We start from the raw sequence: 25,396 nt of genomic DNA on the forward strand, positions 1-25,396 counted from the left end.
TGCTCAACGTATTGTGGCCGGCCTGATGGTTGTAGGCCCGTATTTGTTCCTTTACTATGCACAAATAAAGGTTTTATAAAAAAAAAAAAAAAAAAAAAAAAAACAATTTGGGGCACTTTACGCTGTCTGATATGCTGACAAACGGGACAGTGTAAAATAACATTTTTAATTAAATCTAGGGGAATATAAATTCCTCGATCAGCAGCCCACCTGCTAGTGGCCTTCTCTCCAAAATGTCCTGCCTTCTGGTGTGCCCATTTCGCCAATCCCGCAATGTCAGAATCTTGCCTGTCCACCACTGCCTCAGCAATTTTAGATTTCTCATCTGCAATGTTATGAAAAAATTTGTCAAGAGAATCTATCGGGGTGTGAGCATCCACATGGAAGATTGTAACAGTACTCTGTGGGAGCATCTCCCAAATCTCTTGCCATAACTTTTTTCCCCACAATTCTTTGGAATGTAACTTCCAATTATGGGAATGCCAAGTCGGCAACCAAACAGCCAGTCCATTGGCAGTAGACCAAGAATCAGTGAAAATATGACATGTACCAGGTAACTCTTGTTTCAAAACTTGATAAACAGCGTAAAGCTCGGCAAATTGGCTGCTTTTACCTTCACCAGTTGTGCTCAGCAATTTCTGTGTGACCGGATTATAGGACACTGCCTTCCAGTGCCGTGTCGTCCCTATAAACCTCGCTGAACCATCCGTGAACCAAACATGGTTTCTGTCCGCTGCGGACAAATCATCAAAAGGCTTACCCCACTTGACAGGAGACTCCTGTGCTAAAGGTACGGAACATTCACTCTCAGTCTCAGTCGACGGCGCTCGCGCCACCTGCTCATGTAAAGAAGCAACTCCTTTCGGGCCCACACGTGCCCTGTCTTGTATATACCATTTCCATTTAATCACACTCGCCTCTTGAGCATGTCCAATTCGGTGAGTTTTCGGCGAACTCAGAACCCACTGCATGATAGGAATTTCAGGACGCAAGACTATATCATGTCCCAAAGTCAATTGCTCGGTATCCACCAGAGCCCAATAACAAGCAAGTAACTGTTTCTCAAAGGGTGTATAACGCTCACCAGCATCAGGTAACTTTTTGGTCCAAAAACCTAACGGTACTCTACTCCTGCCTTGTTTCTGCCACAAACTCCAATTTGCATAAGGGCCCTGTACAGACACATTCAAATCCACGTCACCATCACGTACAGGCCATAAATCCAGAGCATGTTGAATTGCTTCTTTTGCCAGACTAAACGCATCTTGCTGTGGTTTATCCCATTCAAATGCATTCTTTTTACGCGTGACCCGGTACAAGGGGGCCAATATTTGACTCAAATGAGGAATATGCTGGCGCCAAAAACCAAACAGGCCAATGAAGCTCTGGGCTGCTTTCCTATTCCTCGGAACTGCAAAATCAAGAATCTTCTGTTTAACCTGAGGGATCACTTCACGGTGCCCTTCATGCCAATTAATACCCAAACATTTTACAGCCTGGGACGGACCTTGCAATTTATCTGGGTGGATTTCCCAACCTTTCCCACGCAGGCACTCAATGATCCTGTCCAATTGGGTCTGAACTCCCTCCTGTGTGTCGCCTTGGATCAAAACATCATCAATATAATGACATATCTGAATTTGGGAATGAACCGGTACCTCAGCCAAATGCTCTGCCACCAGCCGGTGACATATTGTAGGACTATGCACATAGCCCTGAGGAAGACTCCTAAACGTCATCTGACGCCCGTTCCACGTAAAACTGAACTGTTCCTGACACTCAGGGGCAATTGGAATAGAAAAGAAAGCATTAGCAATATCAATGGACGCATACCATGTACCTGGATGCTTTTGGATTCTTTCAATTAGGGTAATAACATCCGGTACTGCAACAGTCAAAGAGGGCGTGTGTTTGTTCAATTCTCGATAATCAACAGTCATGCGCCAAGAATTATCACTCTTACGTACAGGCCAAACGGGATTATTCCAAGCAGAAGTAACCGGGGTTATAACACCTGCATCCACCAACTCCTGAATAGTGGTACTAATCTCCTCATGGCCACCTGGAATACGATACTGCTTCTGACAAACCACTTTTGTCGCCTGGGGAACTTGTATGGGGGGCATTCTTAAACGACCAACCCGTATAGGCCTGGACGATATATAATGCGTGGTTCCAAATTGGTAACACCCATCATCTAGATGCAACGTCATTCCTTTCAAAATATCAATTCCAATTATGAATTCTAAGAGTGGCACCACTAGTACAGAATATTCTTTTCTAGGGATTCTACCTATTCTCATTTCAAGCAAAGTTTGAACTGCAGGGGTTTCTTTTCCACCTAATCCGGTAATAGTAAAAGGCTGACCTGTAAACTTCTTTGATTTTCCATGAATAGGAGTGGCCTCCGCTCCTGTATCTACCAATGCTCGGGCCCTTTGGATATTACGATGTCTCCAATAAATATCAATATCTACATAGGGTCTATTATCTCTGTGAGCCCATCTGTGTACCGGAGCTTGACCTATTTCCTAGTCATTCTTACTGCATTCTGTGTACCAGGACAAATCTGGATAAAGACTCTCACGTTTCTTAGGTATCGGTACCTCCTGTTCATATCCATTCCCCGTACGGAACAGATTCGAGTCTTCAGCATTGTACTGCGGGTTACGATCGACCAAACTGTGACGATCCTCTCTCCTCCTCAACTCAGGGGATTGATCCCTATCATCTCTACGTCTGCTGTAAACATAATCATTTCTCCCCCTTTCTCTTTCCCCCTCTCTCTCCCTGTCTCTCTCTCGACGGGGGGACACATCACGTACATAACGTCGATCATCACGACGAACAGAGCGCCCACGGCGGTTGTCATCACCGCTTCCGTCAGAACCACCACGATCACACTCAGTGGTCCGAACACGCCGGGCACCCTCCTTCCGATCCAAGCCACGTTTGCGAAACAACTCCCACAAACGAGCGGTAGTCTCACCGTCAATGTCCTCCCTACGCACACCATCAGCCAGAAGACCAGAAAAGATATCACGTCTAGTAAGTTTATTTTCACCAGGAGTACGAGTGTCAGGCCGGGACTGACGTTCAGGTTTAAACCACTCACCCAACTCACCGAGCTGGCGTACCGACTCCAGTACCGTAGATAACACATTACCAGTCTGATTAATCAATAAAGTCATCATGACCTGCTTATAGGCAACAGGGGAAGACCGAATAATGCGATTCCGCACAGAAGATGTCAACAAACCATCAAGCAACCTGTCAGCAGTACCCAGAAAAATTGCCGTTTTCATCACCTCCTCTTTGAGACGTTGTGCAGCGTCGCGCAAAGTATACCACGGTTTGTCATTCACAGGCCAATCAGACTCAGTAGGATACTTTTGATTACAACCCTCAGTCGCCAATTGAAGTAAAGAAATTTGACCACCATCATTATAGTTACGAAAATGATCCTGTACAGTAGAATCCGAACTCAAGGAACAAAACTTCAAACAATCGCCATTATCTAACATAATGCCCGCAGCGCCCAGTTCATAAAGGCGCACCATCCATGTGAGCAAGGTCTCACCAACTCGCTGCCGAAATCGCTGCAAAATATCACTAATTTCTTGTTGAGTAAAGTCCTCTAAAGAGTCTAAAGAAATACCCTGCGGAGCAGCGGGAGACTGCTGCAACTTCCGACGAAAAACTGGATGCGCAGAGACCGCGGGACGAGCATCACAAGGAGCCCGATCAGTACTCGTAGAGGGATAATCAGTGTAAGAGGTATCGATCCCACCCGAAGAACGAGCGTAATCACGGGGTGCACCATCAGAGGTGCGAGAAGCAGACTTACAATCATGACGGGAACGAGAAGACTCGCGCTTGGCAGACTCCTCACCCGAGGAACAAGAATCACTCGAGTTCCAGATATTACCATCCCATTCATCAGGATTCCAATCCAGTCCGGCTGTCGCCACGACCAGACGCATCTTTCGCGTCGAAACCCGACCGCGCCTGTTCTTGTATTTATAACGAGCAATTCGCACAGCCGCCCTTTCGGCAATAGTTTGGTAAGTCTCCAGCTTATCAGCAAGCAACTTATTCTGACACCGCAACAAAGTATGAGAATTCTGAATCTCAACAAAGTGCGCTTCCACATCTTTAAGAGAGATCTGTAATTTCAACAATCTCTCATGTAGAATCCGATACGCAGACAGAACAATCCAACCTCTGCGCCCCAAAATGGGAATCTCCTCACCCTTCGATACGGGTGCCTTCTGCAAACAAGTAATCACATTAGCTGGCTCCGCCAGCTCCAAAGAAGAATTCCAATTCTCACTCAAACCAGTAGAATCAGCCCACTCACGGGCCAAGGCTTCATAAGGCGTTGAATCCCATCCGGGAATATCAACGGGCAACTTAAAAGTAGATTTAGATCTTCTAGAAAACATCGTGGAAAAGAAAAAGAAGAAAAAGAAAAGAAAGAAGAAAAATAAAAACTATACACACAAGTATACAAAAATAAAATGCAAACAAAACCACGCACGTGCCGAAAGCAAACACAAGACAACCACAACGCACACAGGTTTCGTAAACGGTTCGTGACGCCAAATGTTCTGCTTGGGTTTTCGGATCAGATAGAACCCGCTCAACAGAGCCTCTCTAACCCAGCCAGAACGTTACCCCCTCCCTAGGGCCTATTCACACCTAAGAAACCACATATATATATATACCACCTAGGGACAGGGAATTCCTACTATATATATATATATATATATATATATACCAAGACCTCTTATAATACACGTGGCGGCCTCGCGGTCCCAAATGGACCCAGGACTTCCTGCCCAGACGGCAGCCTCAGCCTCGCGGTCCCAAACGGACCCAGGACTTCCTACCCAGACGGCAGCCTTAGCCTCGCGGTCCCAAACGGACCCAGGACTTCCTACCCAGACGGCAGCCTCAGCCTCGCGGTCCCAAACGGGCCCAGGACTTCCTGCCCAGACGGCAGCCTTAGCCTCGCGGTCCCAAACGGACCCAGGACTTCCTACCCAGACGGCAGCCTCAGCCTCGCGGTCCCAAACGGACCCAGGACTTCCTGCCCAGACGGCAGCCTTAGCCTCGCGGTCCCAAACGGACCCAGGACTTCCTGCCCAGACGGCAGCCTTAGCACGAGTTCATCCTATAATTACCACGACATACAACAAGGGAATTAGTGTTACTATGTATCAGATCACACAAAGACTGCTAGTTGAGCACAACCTGTTCCCCAGTTCGAGGGGCTCCTTTCTCCCTTATTCAGTTACCACCTACCTGATCAGGATTAACATCTGTTCATGTCAAGTCACAGCTGACTAGAAGAATAGGCTACCCTCTTATACAAGAACACGCAGCACATGTTGATTCACTACAAACTGGATACTTTATTTAGTCACTACATACACGCTCACAGAACATAATACATATCACATATAACCTGCAAAGAAAAGTGAAAGATTAAGTTGTACACTCTAATAATAAAGGGGTTGACATCACCTTGGTCGTATGTAGCCTGCACTCAATGGTCATCTAGGTTCCCTTCTCGTCTGTGCCTCGGCTTCGCCTGGAAGTCACACCTCCGCAGTCACGGATCTACTCCCTTCTCCTTCTCCGAGTCACTGGGACCTCTTCCTCATCGGCTACTCTCTTTTCTCTTTGGCTATTCTGTTAGAAGAATATCTATCTCTCGGTTTTTCTCCACCTTCAAGTTTGTCATCTGTCTTCCCTGGAATAAGTAGTAGCTTTACTGCTAACGGCCAGGTGCCGCCTACGAACTAAAAGCAAGTGCCAGTATCTGCCTCAGACTTTCACTAATATAGAGGTGCATTTTCTCATGGAAAATTCCAGCCCATAACCTGCCGCCCACCAAATTCTTGTACCTCCCCGTACCAAGGACACGTTCCCAGCCGGCCGGCCTGATGTAGTGTCTTCGGCATGAAGAAAAAATACAATCCTTCGATAAGGGCCGGCCTGAACCGGTTCTCTCCAAGCGAATAACACCTCATAACTAAAACATCACCCTCGACCTAGAAACTTTCCAAGCTGCCGGAGCGGAAAGAAAGATGGAGTCTCTCCCGTTTAAGGCCTACCAGGCCTGGATTCAGCACGGCTCCATGAAATACCCTCACTATAGAACAGATTACCCCTAATACTAACGAATCTATCCTCTAGGATATATGTGCAAACCCTGATCTATGGGGAAGAACACAGGATCATGTCGAAGTGCCTAATAAATAGGCTCTATACACTACTCTAACCCTTAGACTTGGATGGAAAGAGACTGAAGTCACATTAGTTCCCCTTAATCACAAGAGAGCCGGGAAAATCGAGCAGTACAACACAACACACAATTCTTTACTCTGGAGCAACACTACGAACCCTCCTGCTGACGACAAGGACTGTATTCACATCATGGAGGCAGGTCCTGCACCGCTTGGGATGGTGAGGACGATTGACCGGGGAGAACCACCGCCCCCCCCACCCTTGCAGGGACCAATTTTAAAATCATTCCAGGAGCTTCAAAGGGAATTTGATATGCCCAATGTACAGTTCTACAAATATCTCCAATTTAGGAATGCCCTCTCACTGTCAATTCTACACCTAGACGCCCGGCCAGAGTTCAACTCCATCGAGGCAAAGGTTTTTATGGGAGACTTAGGTGATCATAAGATATATAACACGATAGTTACCAACAGTCACACCACATTAGATACACTTCGAGAAACCTGGCAGAGTGACCAGGGAAAGTTGGACCGGGATGCTTGGACTGAAGCATTAGAGTCCCTGCGTGGTGCTGCAATAGCATCACATCTTTGACTCCACCTCCACTGGATCTACTTCACTAGGGATAGACTGTGGAGGGCCGGCCTTGTGGATTCCCCTACATGCCTGAGATGTAATTTTGAGGAGGGCACTTGGTTTCATACAGTCTGGCAGTGTACTGCACTTCAGAGAATCTGGCATAGGGTCTTGGGCTCCCTTTCGGAGGTCCTGGATCGGACATGCCCGCCTGGCCAAAACTAGCTCTCTTGCACATTACAGATGGTATAGGAGGTAATAGGTATAAAAGTAATCTGTTCTTGGGCCTTACAGTGGCGAATCGCGACATAGCCAGGGTGTGGAGGGCCTCCTGCCCTCCCCGGGTGCAGAAAGGGAATGGATTTCTGTATGGGCTTGGAACTACCAATTTTTAAAGTGAGAGGATGTCCTCAGAAACATTCCAAGATATGGAAAAAATGGCCAGACTACCAAGGTCTCTTTCTGGAACAGGTTCCCTCGATTTTGAGGCTGCAGAGATAATGGAATAGCTGTTGGGGGCATGGGGGGGAAGCTTCCATAGTTTATATCTTCCATTACAAAGAAGGGTGGTAGCCGGCAGACAACATTGGGTAATGTTATTAACGACAAGGCGCTAGTTTTTGTGTGTGTTATTGTTGAATCTGGGAATATAACTGTCGATATCAGCAATTCCATTCTGCATACCTATGCATATGTCAATATACCAGGAGCCACCTGGGTGTGTGTATAGCTGTAAGACACAATAAAATCTGTTGTGAAAAACAGAAAGTAACGATTTCCTACAACTGAAAAACAGTGATAATTAGACTAACTTCAAACCTAAGACGGAGAAGTTTTAAAGAAGAAGTTACTTACCTTCGGTAACGCATTATCTGGTAGAGACTATCTAGCTGCAGATTCCTTACCTTAGAATTTCCCAGGCGTCAGGCTGGATCTGGAAACATTTGCTGAGTAATACACCTTGCACGCAATGTTAGGTGGCTCCATTCGGCTCCGCGTGACGTCGTCAGCGTTGGTTATGACGTCGCGGTGCCTATATAGGCGCCACCCAGGCGCGCGGACGTCAGTACTTTGTTTTTTTCCACACCAAAAGCGCAGACCCACAAAGCAACTGACAGTCGTGTGCAAAACTAAGGCCCTGAAAAGGGAATACCACCCTAGTTCTACAAGATCAGTCCACAAAGCGGGGAGGCATGGGTGGGGTTGTAAGGAATCTGCAGCTAGATAGAGTCTCTACCAGATAATGCGTTACCATGGGTAGGTAACTTGTTCATCTGATAGCGATTTCTAGCTGCAGATTCCTTACCTTTGAATTAGTTACCCAAGCCATACCATCATGGCAGCGGGTCGCGGACTCACATCCTAGACTAAAAAGTCTTGCAGGACAAAACCGGCAAAATGCTGTTTTGCGTTCATGCGCAAAGAAGCCCACGCCGCTGCCAGACAGAGGTCTTGGACTGGGACACCCCGATCCAAGGCCATAGACGTTGCACTTCCCATGGTGGAATGGACTCTTAATCCCTCAGGGGACTGCTTATTAGCCAAAGCATAACAGATTTTGATGCAGAGAACGACCCAGCAAGAGATGGTCCTTCCCTTCTTTGCCCCCACATAACCCAAAAAGAATTGGTCATCCACCCAGAACTCTTGTGCGGTCAAGGTAGAACGACAACACTCTTTTTGGGTCCAGCCCGTGGAGACGCTCCTCTTCCTTAGAGGGATGCAGAGGAGCAAAGAAGGTGGGCAAAGGGATGGACTGACCCAGATGGAATGGGGTTACGATCTTTGGCAAAAAGGAAACCCTGGTGCAAAGCACCACCTTGACCAGATAGGACATAAGGTAAGGAAGTGAGCAAGATAACGCCTGCAACGCACTCACCCTCCGGGCAGATGTAATCACCACTAAGAAGGCTGTTTTGATTGTCAACAGACAAAGGGAACAATTGTGTAAGGGCTCAAAGGGAGCACACATAAGATAGGTAAGGACCAAATAAAGGTCCCACTGCGGCATAATAAAGGGCATGGGAGGAAATAAGTGAGCCAGCTCTTTTAGAAACTTATTTACAATAGGAGATTTGAAGAGAAGGGGCCGGTCTGGCAGCCGCAAAAAAGCAGACAGAGCAGAAAGGTAACCCTTGAGAGTGCTCAAGGCAGAGCCCTGCTGGGCAAGAGTTAGAATGAATAAAAGGACAGTAGAAAGAAGCAGAAAGAGGATCAATGGACCTTTCTGTACAGTATAATACACATTTCTGCTAACAGCAGGCGTATACCGTCTTAGTGGAGGGCTGCCTGGCCGCCAGAATAACGTTACAGGCTTCGGGAGGAAGGACAAACGCTATCAACAGTCTCCGCTAAATCTCCACACATGGAGGCACAGAGTTGACAGGATCGGGTGGAGAACCCTGCCCTGCTGCTGCGGCAGAAGATGCTCCAGAAGGGGCAGCCTGATCGGAGAATTAATACTCATTCTCAGAAGCTCTGGATACCAGACTCTCCTCGCCCAGTCCGGACCCACAAAAATGACTTGGGCCCGGTCGTTCCTGATCTTCAGAACCCTGGGTAGGAGTGGTAGGGGCGGAAAGGCGTACAACAGAACTGAGCTCCACTCGCATCAGAAGGCGTCGCCATGCGATAGCTGCCTTAGAAACTCCAGCGTACAGTACCACTGACACTGCGCATTCTCTTCGGAAGCGAACAAATCCAACCAAGGTTCTCCACATTGCTAAAAGTGACCATGCACCACCTCTGATGGGAGATGCCACTCGTGTTCCGCTAGGCATCGAAGGCTGAGATTGTCCACCCTGGAGTTCAGAGAACCTGCCAGGTGTTGAACCAACAGGGTTATGACCTGCTGTTCCAGCCATGTCCAGAAAAGAAGGGCATCTCGACAAAGGGTCCACGACACCACCTCTCCCTTTTTGTTGCAGTACCACATGGCAGTGGTGTTGTCTGGAAACACCTGCACTAACTTCCCCTTGACAGAGGGAAGAAATGCTTTCTATGCCAACCGAAGCGCTCAGAGCGCCAATAAATTTATGTGGAGCCCCGACTCTGCCGGAGACCAGTGTTCCCCTGATCTCTACCTCTCCCAGATGGCCGCCTCATCCCAGAAGTGACGCATCCGTCACATCACGATTGTGACATCTGATTGGGAAAGGGAGAGAGGTCTGCCGTTGACCCATTCGTGGGTCGTTAACCACCACTGCAGATTTTTTGCTGTTCCTTCCGAGATCTGAACTACGTCGGTGAGATTTCCCCAATGCTGTGCCCATTGGAACTTCAAGTCCCACTGCAGAGCCCGCATACGCCATCTGGCGTGTCTCACCAACAGGATGCAGGAGACCCAACAGCCTCAGAGTCAGTCTCACCGATAACCAGAATATCCTGGACTCGCTGCTCAGGAGGATAAGCCCAAAACCACCCTGTGTCCAGAACAGCTCCGGTGAAAAAGGGAGCACTTGAGAAGGAGTCAGGTGTTACTTTGGCACGTTTATAGAGAACCCCAGTGAATGCAGAAGATTCGCTGTAGTCTGAAGGTGGGAGACAACTGCCTGGGGCGAGGACGCCTTCAACAGCCAGTCGTCGAGGTAGGGGAAGACTGACACCCCTAACCTGCGCAGATGAGCTGTGACCACCGTCATCACCATGGTGAACACCCGAGGGGGCACTGGTAAGGCCAAAGGGGAGCACGGTAAACAGAGTGCTCGTTGTCTACCTTTAACCGCAGGTAACGCCTGTGGTCCAGCAGGAAGGGCATGTGGAAATATGCATCCTGCAGGTCCAATGCTACCATCCAGTCTTCCTGGTCTAGAGCAGACAAAACCTGAGCCAGAGCAAGCAATTTGAATTTTTCCTTTTTGACGAAGATATGGACGGTCCAAAGATCTAAAATGGGCCGTAGCCCCTTATTCTTTTCGGAATCAGAAAGTAGCAGGAATAACAGCCACTGTCTACTTCTGAAACCCAGACCCTTGCTATAGCTCCCTTGGCAAAGAGAACTGTAACTTCCTCCTGGAGCTACTTTAAATGATCCTCAGTCAGCCGTTCCTGATTTGGCAGAATGAGAGGAGGGAAGGAAAGGAAAGGCAGAGAATAGCCCTTCTGGACTATCTGCAAGACCCACTTGTCCGATGTTATGACCTCCAGTGGGGAGGATCATAACAAATTCTCCCACCAACTGGAGTAGTGTGGGCCTGCAGAATCAGCCTAGGAGTGCTTGGAGGCTGCGGCTGCAGTGTGGCCAAATACTTCTGACCTCCATTCCGGGCTTGGAATGCACCGCGTCCACCTCCTTGCACTGCTTGGGCAGTCTGTGCGGGGTGGTGGCTAGAATAGGGTAGACATGGCTGTAAACCCCTTCCGTTGCCGCGAAAGTAAGACTGGCCACGGAGAGTGGAGGAGTGGCCCAAGGATCTGGCAATAGCTCGAGAGTACTTGAACCTCAACAGGGCGGAGTCTGCCTTTTCCCCAAAATGGTGGGTTCCATCAAAGGAGATGTCCATCAGATTTTGGACAATGCCCAAGAAGCCAGCACGAAGCCAGGCATGGCGCATCATGGGCACCGTCGTTGAAATCGACCTACCCAGCGAATCGGTAGTATCTAGACCACACCGTATGTTGAATTTTGCTGCCTCCCTCCCATCCTTGACAGTTTGGGAGAGCACAGCCTGGGCTTTCTCCAGGACTTGTGGCAGCACTTGCGCAATTGTCTACCAAAGCACAATGGGAGAAATGGCCCAATAAGCACGCGGTATTCACCAATCACAATGCCAGACTGGAGGAAGAAAACAACTTCTTCCCAAATGCTTCCAACCTCTTGGATTCCCTGTCTGCGGGGCGGAAGGGAATGTGCCTTGGGACATAGAGGCCGGCACCACCAGACTCTCTGGGGTGGGATGTTAGCTGAGAAACCTAGGGTTGCCCAGTGCTGGGAGATGGCGGCGTGCAATTGTCCTATTCACAGGAGACCCTGTGCCAGCTTTGGAATATGTTCCCAGAAGGACGACCGTAAGTGCTTCATTAAAGGGCAACAAGGGTTGTCAAGTGGAAGCCCCAGGTTGAAGCACCTCAGTCAGGAGATTAATCATGACCTGCACCGAGGGCAGCTCCAGTCCAAGGACCTTGGCCGCCCTCTTAACCACCATGGCATAGGATGCCCCCTTCTCCGTAGCTACTGTTGGCGGGAAAAGCATGCCAGTATCTGGAGAAGCATCCAGTACACTGGCCTCTCCAAGTTCCCCATAACAGTCCAAATTCTCCTCAGACTTCCTGGATTTCAAGAGGGTCCCCAAACCCCTCCCATTCCTCTCCCAAGTCTAGCATATCCTCAAAGTGCTCAGGCGACAACATTGAACCTCTGGGTTCTGTCGACGTCGGAATCGGCATCAATGAACACCATTGCGATCCATATCGTTGGGGATGAAGGTGGGACTTGCGCCACCGACAGGCCTCGGTGACGTTGCAGGCACTAACTTCAGATTCAACACTAGGGAAAGGCACATTGGCACGACCGGCGTCGAAGCAGAACTGGTATCAGATCCCCGGGGACCCACTGGAGTTGTGGCCAGAACAACAGCATCAAACCCAATGGGGCCCCTTCCGACTCCACGCGGCCGAAGGCTCACTAGCGGGGTCATTCCGCTCAAATGAACAAGTTACTTACCTTCGGTAACGATGTATCTGTAAGAAAAATTAGTTAGTTAGATTCCTCACCTTAGAATATCCCCAGGCGTCAGGCTGGACCTGGAAAGATTTTTGTAGCAATACCCCTTGCGCGTCGCTAGGCGTCGTCTGCGGCTCCGCGTCCATCGTTGACGTCGTGCGCCGGAATGACGTCGTCAGAGTACTTAGACGCCGCCCTCGCGCGCTGACGTCAGTTCTTGTACATAGCTTTCCGCGCCAGGAACGCAGAGCCATGCAAGAGACCGACACTGGTGCCAAAAAGTCTAGGGCCCTGAACAGGTTGACCTTAACCCTAGATGTCGGTTCGCAGAGCGGGGAGGATGGGTGGGTCGGTGAGGAATCTAACTAACTAATGTTTCTTACAGATACATCGTTACCGAAGGTAAGTAACTTGTTCATCTGAAAGAAACACGTTAGTTAGATTCCTCACCTTAGAATAGATACCCCAGCAATACCAACCCCGGTGGAGGGTCTGCGAAACAAGATCACACCAGAAAGTCCTGGAGAACAGAATGGCCAAAGAAGCCATCTCTCTGGACTTAGCTGTCCAGGCAATAGTGCTTGGCGAACGTGTGCAGTGAGGCCCACGTCGCCGCCTGACAAATGTCCTGCAAGGGAACTCCCCGTCCCAGGGCAGTAGTCGCCGCTGTGGCCCGGGTGGAATGGGCTCTCAGCCCAACAGGAGGGTCCTTTTTCGCCAAGGAGTAACACACCTTTATACACAAGACGACCCACCGTGAGATGGTCCGCTTGTGTACAACCCTCCCTTTCTTAGCACCTACGTATCCAACAATAAGTTGGTCGTCCACCCGGAACTGTCTGGTGCGGTCCAAATAAAAGGACAGCGCCCGTTTTTGGTCCAGACGGTGGAGCCTCTCTTCCTCTTTCGAAAGATGCGGAGGCGGAAAGAAGGTGGGCAATGTGACCGATTGCACGATGTGAAAGTGGGTCACCACTTTTGGAAGAAAAGAAGGACGAGTCCGGAGGACAACCTTGTCCGGATGAACAGAAAGAAAGGGAGGCTTAGATGACAGAGCCTGGAGCTCACTCACCCGTCTAGCCGAGGTGATAGCTACCAGGAAAGCAGTCTTAAGAGTCAGAAGACGAAGGGGACAATTGTGAAGAGGCTCAAAGGGAGCGCACATCAGAAAGGTCAAGACAAGATTCAAATCCCACTGAGTCCATTGTTGAAGGGGACAGGAGGAAACATGTGGGTAATGCCTTTAAGAAAACGCGAAACAACAGGGGACTTGAAAAGAGAAGGCTGATCAGGAAGCTGTAAGAAAGCAGAGATTGCAGAAAGATAACCTTTCAAGGTGCCCAGAGTAGAGCCCTGCTGGGCCAAAGAAAGAAGAAAGAGTAGAACCTCAGAAAGAGGGGCGGAAAGGGGATCCACAGCCTTTGCTGTGCACCATGCCACAAATTTTTTCCACCTGCAGGCGTATACCGATTTTGTGGAGTGACGCCTGGCTGCCAGAATGACGTCACAGACTTCAGGAGGCAAGTGAAATGGCATTAACCATTGCCGCTCAATCTCCACACATGGAGGTGGAGACTGGACAGGTTCGGGTGGAGGACCGTCCCCTGCTGCTGCGACAGAAGGTCCTCCTGAAGAGGCAGTCGTACCGGAGGATCGATTGACATAGCTCGGGATACCAGTACCTCCGTGCCCAATCCAGAGCTACTAAGATGACTTGGGCCCGGTCGCGCCTGATCTTCTTCAGCACTCTGGGCAGAAGTGGTATAGGCGGAAAGGCGTACAACAGACCGCAACTCCACTCGCGACGAAAAGCGTCTCCGAGCGAGTGCCGCCTTGGAAATTCCAACGCGCAGAACTGCTGACATTGCGCGTTCTCTTCGGTGGCGAATAGATCTAACCAAGGCTCTCCCCACTGCAGAAAGAGACCTTGCGCCACGTCCGAGTTCAGACGCCATTCGTGATCCATCATGCACCGGCGGCTGAGTTAGTCTGCTCTGGCGATCAGAGAGCCCGCCAGATGTTGAACCACCAGGATGATGCCCTGGTGTTCCAGCCATGTCCAGTGGCACAGAGCCTCTTGACAAAGGGTCCACGACCCCACCCCGCCCTGTTTGTTGCAATACCACATGGCGGTGGTGTTGTCCGTGAACACCTGCACAACACTTCCCCGGACAGAGGGAAGGGAGGCTTTCAGTGCAAGCCGGATCGCTCTCCGCTCCAACAAGTGGATATGGAGTTTAGACCTCGCCGGAGACCAGAGGCCTCTGATCTCCGCCTCTCCCATATGGCCCCCCCATCCCAGGAGGGATGAGTCTGTCACTACTAGGTGCTCCGGTTGGGGTAGGGAGAGGCATCTGCCCCTGACCCAATCGCGGTCCGTGAGCCACCACTGCAACTGTTTCGCAGTGCCCTCCGAGATCAAGACATGGTCGGACAGGTTGCCTCGATGCTGGGCCCACTGAAACTTCAGGTCCCACTGCAGAGCCCACATTCGCCACCTGGCGTAATGCACCAACAGGATGCAGGAGGCCATCAGCCCCAGAAGCCGCAGCACCAACCTGACCGAAACCCAGGATAGAGGCCGAAAGATGGGAATCAGAGCCTGAATATCCTGGACCCGCTGTTCCGGAGGAAAGGCCCGGAACTGCGCCGAATCGAGAACCGCTCCGATGAAGAGCTTCTGGGAGGGTCTCAGGTGTGACTTCGGCACATTGATGGAGAACCCCAGCAAATTCAGGAGGTCGGCCGTAGTCTGGAGGTGGGAGACGACTTGCTGGGGCGAGCCCGCCTTCAACAGCCAGTCGTCGAGATAGGGGAAGGCTGGAACCCCCGATCTGCGCAGATGAGCTGCAACCACCGCCATCACTTTCTTGAACACCCGAGGGGCACTGGTGAGGCCGAAGGGGAGCACGGTGAACTGAAAGTGCTCCTGACCCACCGTGAACCGCAGGTAACGCCGGTGGGCCGGCAGGACGGGGATGTGAAATTAGGCGTCCTGCAAGTCCAACACTACCATCCAGTCTCCAGGGTCGAGGGCAGCCAGAACCTGAGCTAAAGTTAGCATCTTGAACCGTTCCTTCCGGAGGAAGGCGTTGACGCTCCTGAGGTCCAAGATAGGGCGTAGGCCCCCCTTTGCCCTTCTTGGGAACCAGAAAGTAGTGGGAATAGCTACCACGGCCTACTTCTGGACCAGGAACGCGCTCAACAGCCTCTTTGGCCAAGAGGTCCGTAACTTCCACCCGCAGAAGATTCAAATGATGCTCCGACATACGGTGGCACTGCGGTGGCATGGCTGTAGGGGTCGTCCCGAAGGGGAGGGAGTAGCCCCTTCAGACGATTTGCAGCACCCACCTGTCCGATGTGATGGATCGCCAGTGGAGCAGGTGATGGCGAACTCTGCCGCCCACTGGCGTGGAATAGGCCTGAAAGCTCGGACTAGGAGGGCTTTGAGGCGGATGCTGCCGGGGTGGATGTGGACTGACCGGCACGCTGTCCTCCAGTACCGCCACGGCGGAATCCACGTCCGTGACCGCGTGCAGGTTGGTTCTTCAACCGGTGGCTAGGCGGACGTGAGGAGGTGCCCCTTCCTTGGCCATGAAAGGCGGAAGTTTGCGGTCGCGGGCCGAGAGACCCAAGGACTTGGCCGTAGCCTGGGAGTCCTTAAAACGAGCCAGCGCACTATCCGCCTTCTCACCAAAAAGGCGAGTGCCATCAAAGGGCATATCCATGAGGGTACTCTGGACATCCCCCGAGAAAGACGTGGATCGCAGCCAGGCGTGGCACCGGAGCGCCACCGTGGTGGAAATCGCCCTACCCAGTGAGTCCGTGGTGTCTAGTCCACATCGTATGGCATGTCGTGCTGCATCTCGCCCGTCAGCAAGCGCCTGGGAGAGGCGTGTCTGGGCCTCCTCCGGACACAGGGGCAGCACGTCCCCCACCGTATCCCACAGAGAGTGGGAGAAACGGTCCAAGAGGCAAGCGGTGTTCAAAGACCGCAGGCCCAAGCTCAGGAAAGAGAACAGCTTCTTTCCGAACTGTTCCAGCCTCTTGGATTCCCGATCCGGAGGAGCGGACGGGAAGGAGGATTGGGAAGTTGCGGCCTGGATAACCAGACTCTCGGGGTGGGGTGTTGGGACAGGAAACTAGGGTCGCCCAGAGCAGGGCGGTGGCGCCGGGCCACGTTCCGATCCACAGGAGGAACTGTGGAGGGCTTGGACCAAGTGCCCTGCAGAACGTCTATGAGGGCCTCATTGAACTGCAGCAGAGGCTCTGTGGAGCTTGCTGACGGTTGAAGCACCTCTGTGAGGATGTTAGTCCTCACGGCCACAGCAGGCAACTCGAGCCCCAGGGCTTTGGCCGCCTTGCGCAACACCACTGAGAAAGCAGCACCTTCCTCCGATGCCACAGTCGGAGGAGAGATGAAACCAGCGTCCGGGGAGGTGTCCAGACCACTGGCATCCCCCAGTTCGTCTGCCCAGTCCTGTGAAAGTTGGCCCTGTCTGGCCATAGGGTCCTCAGACTCCTCCCAGTCGCCCCCATCATCCGATTCCTGATAAACAGGAGGAATGATCGGAGCCGGGCGGTAGATGAAACGCTCATCCATCGGCGTCGGAAGCGGCGCCGCACCGGCGCTGGGCCCGGACCAGGGCTAAACCGGGGAACGGCATTGTCCGGAGACGGCGCCGGAGACGGTGCCGGAGGCTGTACCGGTGTCGGCGCCGGCGGAGGAGGTGTTGTGAGGTCGTCCAGTCGAGCCCGTGGGGCCCGAAGGTGTGCCAACAGGCGTCGATGGCGGAGCCAGGCCCCTCATGGCCGAGAGGAAAGCACTGACCTCCGCCGGAGTCGCGTCAGTCCCAGGGACCGGCGGGTATAGGGACGGACGCGGCTCCTGCGGCTCCGATGGAGCCGCGGGGGTGGGACCACCCTGACCCTCGGCCGAGTCGCGCGACCGGCGAGGGGAGTCCGAAGAGCAGTGTCGCCTCTTGGACTTCTTTGATCGCTTTGACTTACCCGAAGCCTTCGAGCCCGACGAGCGATGATGGTGGCTGCGGCTCCACGACCGGTCCTTGGACCTCCTCCTGGACCGGGACCGTGAGCGGTACGGAGCCGAGTGCCAAAGCTCGAGAAGCTTACGGGATCGCTCCCGCCTAGCCTTCGAGGTCAAGGCCTGACAAGCAGGGCACGACTCCGCGTCGTGGTCGGCCCCCAGTCAGTAAAGGCACCGGCGATGGTGGTCCGTCACCGACATCAGTCGATGACAGGAGTCACAGGCTTTAAACCCAGGCATCCTACCGGCACCAGAGTCGAGTCGACAGAAGACCAAAAAGAGTCAAAAAAAGTTTAGTAAAAAATTGACTAAGGGGTAAGCTCTTCCCGGATCGGCGCTGTCTGGCGCGGAAAAAAGAAGAACTGACGTCAGCGCGCGAGGGCGGCGTCTAAGTACTCCGACGACGTCATTCCGGCGCACGACGCCAACGACGGACGCGGAGCCGCAGACGACGCCTAGCGACGCGCAAGGGGTATTGCTACAAAAATCTTTCCGATCCAGCCTGACGCCTGGGGATATTCTAAGGAGAGGAATCTAACTAACGTGTTTCTTTCAGATACACAGTGCATTGCTGCGTAAAAATACTTTTATTTGACTGGGAGACAGTCCGGCTCCCGAAAAGGGGGAAGAGTCGCGAAGTTGACCCTGGCTCCTCGGAACTGTGCCTACAGCGTTGGTGCTCCTTACCTCTCGACGACGGATGCCAGCTGAGGTGGTCGAAGTCCACTTAAACATTTTCTTCTTATGCCTCTTCCCAGTGTGTCCCGAGGACCTAAAATAGGAGGAAGAGGACTTAGGGCTCCGTGAATGGTCCTGCAACCTCCTCTTCTTTGATCGGGCCGTGACCTCCTTGGAGTCTCGCTTGACAGAGCCATCATCCAGCAGCTCGAACACGACTTTGTATCGTGGTCAGGCTCGAGACCCCACAGATATAAGCAGTGTGCATCAGTGACCCACATCATGCTGGAAAAGCAGCAGAGTAGTAGTTCTTCCCGGATCGGCGCTTAACTGGCGCGGAAAGAAAAGAACTGTTGTCGGTGCGTCTGGGTGGCTCCTATATAGGGACAGCAACGTCCTAACCAACGCCATCACACGGAGCCGAATGGAACCACCAGGCGTCGCGCACGAGGGGTATTGCTCAGCAAAAGTTTCCGGATCCAGTATGGCGAATTCAAATATAAGGAATTTGCAGCTAGAAGTCTTTATTAGTTAATTGTGAACTTGAAGCCCGCATTCCACATTACCGATCCCATTCCCATCACCCTAGTACAGAACCTCAACAATAGCTCCCCGTTCTGGGCCAAAATCATCAACGCCTCACTAGGCCATGTAGATGGCTCCCTCCAACTCGGCCAAATCACCCCCATTCTCAAAACAGGGACTGACCCAATAACCTCAGACCAGTTACCAACCTTCCTTTCTTAGCCAAAATGTTGGAGAAATGTGTCCTACTACAACTCAGCCAACACGTAGAGGAATTCAACCTCAACAACACTTTCCAATTAGGATTCAGGAAAGGCTGTAGCACTGAACTGTTATGCTCGATATACCAGTGATATCCACAGATCCTTAGGCTGAGTAGGATTAGGATGCAGGCGTCACCTTCATCTATCTGCGGCATTTGATACAGCTCATCGCCCAGCTATACTGGTCACCCTCAAGAACCACACCTGTATCAATAGCAGTCCTGAGATGGTTCACATCCTATCTGAAAAATCGCTCTCAATAAACAAAAATCAAAAACAGTCTCAAATCCTGCCCTAGTACCACAAGGTGTACCTCAAGGCTCTATCCTCTTTACAGCCCTTTTCAATCTCTTCATGGAACCCCCTGAATCAAGGTGGGGTCAAATATTACCTATATGCTGACGACACACAACTCTACTACAGAATAAAATCATCCAGCGACATCTTCATGCCACACTAATCAAGATACAAACTTGGCCTAACATCAACCATCTTCAGCTGAACCCCAACAAGACTGAACTACCCCTCTACCCCCCAAAAAACAACCCTTCTTATCCCACAATGGCTCAAAAATGTGGACATGATAAAGGGCCCTCCCACACTGTCTAACTCTAAGTCCTTTGGCATCACTCTGGAAAAACATGCCAATGAAGGAGCACATAAGCAATAAAGCCAAAAGAGCACTCTACAAACATCTCCAGAAAATTAAATGTTCATTCCTCCTGATGATCTCATGATAGCAGTACAATCACTAGTCCTCACAAAACTGGATTACGGCAACGCCATCCTCACAGGAACCCCTAAAGGCCACCTTGCACCCCTAAGAACAATTTCCAAAGCAGCTGGCATGTTCACCACAGGAATCAAACGGTTTGACAACACCCCACCTGCCCTTAAGAGTTTACTTACTTGGCTTCCAATTGAAGAAAGATGCATCTATAAGACAGCTTGTATCACCCACAAAGCCCTACATAAAAAAATACCTTGAAACCAAAGCATCAAGAGCAGGAAAAGGCTGCACTCTGAGAAGCTCCAACTCTCTCCTTCTCCTACCTTCTAAACTGAAAAATAAATATCAGACACGCTACTCGTCAGGAAACGCTTCTAAGATTTGGAACTCACTCGCTAAAGACTTCTGCCACAACCCCTCCTTCAAACGGGACCTCAAATTTCTACTACTCAACAACTACTTCAACATGAGCACAAGCTGATTCATGTTTCCCAAAGATCCAGCCTCGTTGACAAGATCCGCCATGGTGGTTGCCTGAATACTGCAGTCTTGAATCTCTCTCTAGCCCCATTACCTATTTGCTACATTGTTGTAGAAAGCTCTTCAAAAGAATGATGAAGAGTGACGCTTCAAATAGTGAAGAATTCAGGAAAGCTTTATTTCCAGAGCAGAGAGACTCACGACATGTCCATTACAGTAATCAGTTCAGAATGACAAATTGCACAACAAACATTCTAGATCATAGAATACTGAAAACAGCAATTCCATAATCATTTAAAGACACACATGAAATACAAATGAATACTACTCACTACACCCCCCCTTCCTATGAAAAACAAACAAACAAAAATTTAAAAGAAATAAATATTAAAGTAACATCAATAATAAATAAAGTCTTCATGACGAAAAGATGGAACTCTGACTCGAGAACTGCACCTAACATTTCTGCTGCCACCAGATCCCTTAATATTATCTGGAGTATCATTGTCATCCAAATAACTGGGCAGACGAGGCACAGAAATATTATCAGCATCACCTCCCCCCCCCCTATTCTCTAAAGAACGAGAGAAGTGAGATGAGTTATCAAAATTGTCATGCTTATGACTGAGTTCACCCAGATTGAACCAATCAGAATCACTTTGAGCTTTGACTTTTTTCAGAATTATTTTAGCCGGTTCTTCTGTGAGTTTTATCAAAGCATTACAATTCCACCAACCACAATCCTGTAACATGTAAGCCATTTTAGATAGCTTTACTATTCTGGATGGCTCAGAAAATCTAGATTGTCCTTTACAAACCCTGATAGGTTTCTTTATTAGAACCCAATCACCTGGCGAGAGAGAAGTAACTAACATGTTTTCTAATGTCATAATTAGCTTTATACAATTGCTGCTTTTCTTTCACATGTTCCCTAACTTTCTGCAAATCAATTTCGTGAGAGTTACTGTTTCCTAATTTATCCTTCAACCATGATGGACTTAATAGAGAAATCGGTTTCCTTCCCCTCAATAACATATAAGGACAAATATCGGTGGTTGAATGGGGTGTTATATTGTAACTCTAGACTTTGTTACTAATATACTTGTACACATCCAAACTGTTAGCCAAAGCTGTTTGCACTCCTTTTTTCAACAATCTGTTAGTTCTCTCTACCAAACCATTTGAGGCAGGACTATACAACGGTACTAACATGTGCTTAATAGAAACTTAACTTCACTCAGGAAACTTTTAAATTCACAAGATGTAAAATGAGTCCCATTATCAGTCACAATCTCAGAAGGGAGACCTTCAATCAAGAAAAGACGTTGTAAAAACGAGATGACTGATTTAGAATCTGAATTATTAACAAAAGAGAAATACAGCCACTTTGAAAAGTAATCAATGATTACAATCAAAAACTTACTTTCACTTCCAAGCAGGTTGAAAGGGCCAGAAAAATCCAATCCTAATTTCTGCCAAGTACCTTTTGGCCATTCAACTGGGCATAAAGGAGAGGTAGAAGTACGCCAATGTTTATCAGAACATAAACATTCAGGACATTTATCAACGAAAGACTGAACTTGACCATCAATACCTGGCCACCAGTACACATCCTTAATTTTCCGAACAGTACTAGAAATCCCTAAATGACCCTCATGAGCAAGTACAATGATTTTGCTTCTCAGATGGTACAATTTTGTCATCCCGAAGTAAAATGTCATTAACAATTGATAATTCTGACGCAACTTGCGAAAAACATTTGTCTTGCATAGACAAGCTTCTATCACAAGGCCAACCCTGGACTAAGAATTTCTTCACACTTTCTTTTCTCCCACATTTAATCCATTCATCCTTAGACAATTTACTCAGTTGTGTCAAATCATTAATAGTGAAGACAACATCACAATCAGAGTTCTTGCCAAGATCATCCGATACTTCATCTTCCAAAGGAATGCGAGACAAACAGTCTGCCCGGACGTTTTTACCCCCAGGAATGTATTTAATTTCAAAGTTAAATTCTTGTAGTCCAGCTAGCAGTCTGATCAATCTAGAGGAAGCTTTATTGGAGCTACTGTCACCTAGCATGTACATTAAAGGTTTATGATCTGTATAAAGTTGGAATCTCGAGCCCCAAATGTACATCTTAAACTTTTCTACAGCCCAGGAGCATGCCAAAGCTGCCCGCTCTATTGTGCTATAATTAGCCTCTGCACTGCTTAATGTTCTGGAAGCAAATGCTATAGTATACTTATTACTGTCAATAATCTGACTTAAAACAGTACCTACACCTTTGGAGCTGGCATCTACAGTCACAACACAAGTTTGACCATGAGAAAAAGCTCTTATAGCTGGCGCTTCCAAAGTTAATTTTTTTACAGAATCAAAAGACAGTTGAGTTTCTTCAGACCAAACATACTCTGCATTTTTTTTTAACAAATATCTGAGAGGTTGCACAATTATAGCATAACTCTGTACGAAACGAGCATAATATTCGCTAAGCCCTAAAAAGGCTCTTAAGGCATCTTTATCTTGAGGTTGGGAGCATCTTTGATAGCATTGAATAAAGATAACTTGGGTTTTATACCATTAACAGAAATATTGTGCCCTAAGTAGTCAACATTTGCATTTGCTCTTATTAATGGTCATACCGACTGCCTCAATTTTTTGTAAAACTTTATCAAGTAGGGAATAATATGATTCTAAGGTAGCCGTATGAATTAAGATATCATCCTGGAAAGCTTAAATTCCATTAATACCTGAAAACAGTTTGTCCATTAGGCGTTGGAAAACACTAGCCGCGGATGCTAATCCGAATGGCATGCGTTTATACATAAAGACTCCAAAGGGAGTAACAAATGTGGTTAAAGCTTGAGACTCTTTGGAGAGCGAAATCTGATGATACGCTGATCTTAAGTCGATTGTGGTGAAATACTTGCTACCACCCAGATTTGCCAACATTTCTTGAATTCTGGGTAGGGGATGGCAGTCCACCACAATATTTCGGTTAAGAACTCTTAAGTCCACACGTAAACAAATCTCACCAGAACTTTTGTGAGCAACAACGGCAGCGGAAACCCATTCTGAGGATTCTACAGGTGTTATGTCGTCTTGTGAACATAATCATTAAGCGTATTCCTCAAGCCCTCTCTAGCAGACAAAGGGATTGGTCTACATTTTTGAACCACAGGGATAGCATTATTTTTTAACTTTAATAGTGTGTTGAAAGTCTTTGGCCAAGTCTACCTCAGAGAACACACTGGCGTATTTAGATAATAAATTCCTTATGTCAAAATCATCGTACATTTTGAACATACTTGCAGAGTCATGTGCAACTGAAGAAATTGGTAGATCCCCCAAGACAACAGGTTCTGAATGCCCCGGTCTTAAGATGATCCCTAGGTCCGCCTGATCTTGCCAGCCTAAAATGTCACGACCATTCAGGGCAACATATATTTTGGTATAAATTTCTCTACCTTTAAATATGATGGAATCTGAGAAATATCCATGCATGGTGATATCAAATTCACCGAACGCCTTGGGGTTGACATCTGTAGGTTTGAAAAGAACTTTAGACCAACATTTTTTGAAGGTTTTCTCATCTAAAATTGTGATTGGAGACCCTGAATCGGCCATGACGTTAACATCAATGGGTCCAATTAATACACTGCATAAAGGACCTTTGCATCTTTTTGCATCTCCGCGTAAGGTATTAATTTCAATAGTGGACAACATATTACTCATGGCATTACAGAGTTCATCTTGTTCAACATTGACACAATTAAGCTTACTCTTGTGTTTGGTCGATTTGCAAACCGTATAAAAATGACCAATCTTCTTACATGTGTTGCATCTTTTTCCTTGTGCAGGACAATTTACATAATTGCCCATATAATACTTAGAACCACATCTGTAGCAAGAACCTTTTTTTTCAACATTAATATTCGGCTTAACTTTTGTGGAAACAGCATTTACAATAGGTTCATTAGGCATAATATTTGGAGTAAACTGCATAACATCTGAACTAGTCGATGGTTTGCAGGCAGAATCTTGGGTTAAAATTTTGGATGAGACTACAGATCGTTCAATGCTTCTCGCAATATCCATTACTTCGTCGAGAGAAGGATCTTTGCAAGTTAAGATACGTTCTTGTATTTTCTTGTTATGGCAATTGAAGACTAATTGGTCACGCAAAGACGTATCTAAATAAGAATCAAATTGACATTTAGCTGCCAACACACGCAAAACAGCCAAATAGTCCTCAATTGATTCATCTTGTGTTTGTTTGCGTTTAAAGAACAGATGACGCTCTACCATAACAGATGGTTCATCAACATAATGTTTACCTAATCTAGCTAAAGCCTCAGAAAGGACATTCCATGTTTCGTCACTAGATGGAGCTGGAATGACAGGTAAATTATCAAAAACATCTTGTCCTGCATTACCTAAGTGGTTGAATAACAGTGCTTTTTGCCTTGACGCCGAATATTTACTGGCATCAATAGCTTCTAAGTAATTATCAAAAATTCGATACCATCTATGCCAAGGCATAAGGGGTTTACCAGGATTTGGTAGAAATGGTGGAGGTTGCATGACATTGTTTGACGAGGAAGACATTGTGTAAAATGTAAAAATCAGTTATAAATTATTTTCTATTGTGACCAATAAACTTTTATTCCGAATTAAATAATAAACTGTAAATAAATTGGAAAGCAATGTCATATATATATATATTCAGGAATACCTAGAAGAAAAACACAGGTGAGTAAACTCCTATTAAAATAAATAAAGAGAACAAGAAGTATAAGTCACCAATTAGTAAAGAGTGCAAGCAGGAACATCCAAGAACGTGTGCTTGTCACGGAAGAAAAGCACCGGTAAAATCCTTGTTATGGAAACGATCGGATAAATCCATGCGATGAACGTTTCAAATACGTAAGTAAACACAGAAAATGTGAAACAAAGATGGCAGCCGTAACGTGAATAAACGTGATGACACACTGACGTGGACGCGTCTCCTGCGTGATGATCCTTTACATAGAACACGGACTTGAAGGAGAGAAGACGTCAGAATCAGCACTGGGCTTCACACGTTCAGGAACAGAGGCAATATTTGAACACAAGCAATCGGGAAACGGTGAAGAACCAAGTCAAAGGTAAACAAGCAGTTTTAAGCTTTGTAA

Source organism: Triturus cristatus, chromosome 1_2, assembly GCF_964204655.1.
Source record: "Triturus cristatus chromosome 1_2, aTriCri1.1, whole genome shotgun sequence".
NCBI classification, from domain to species: domain Eukaryota; kingdom Metazoa; phylum Chordata; class Amphibia; order Caudata; family Salamandridae; genus Triturus; species Triturus cristatus.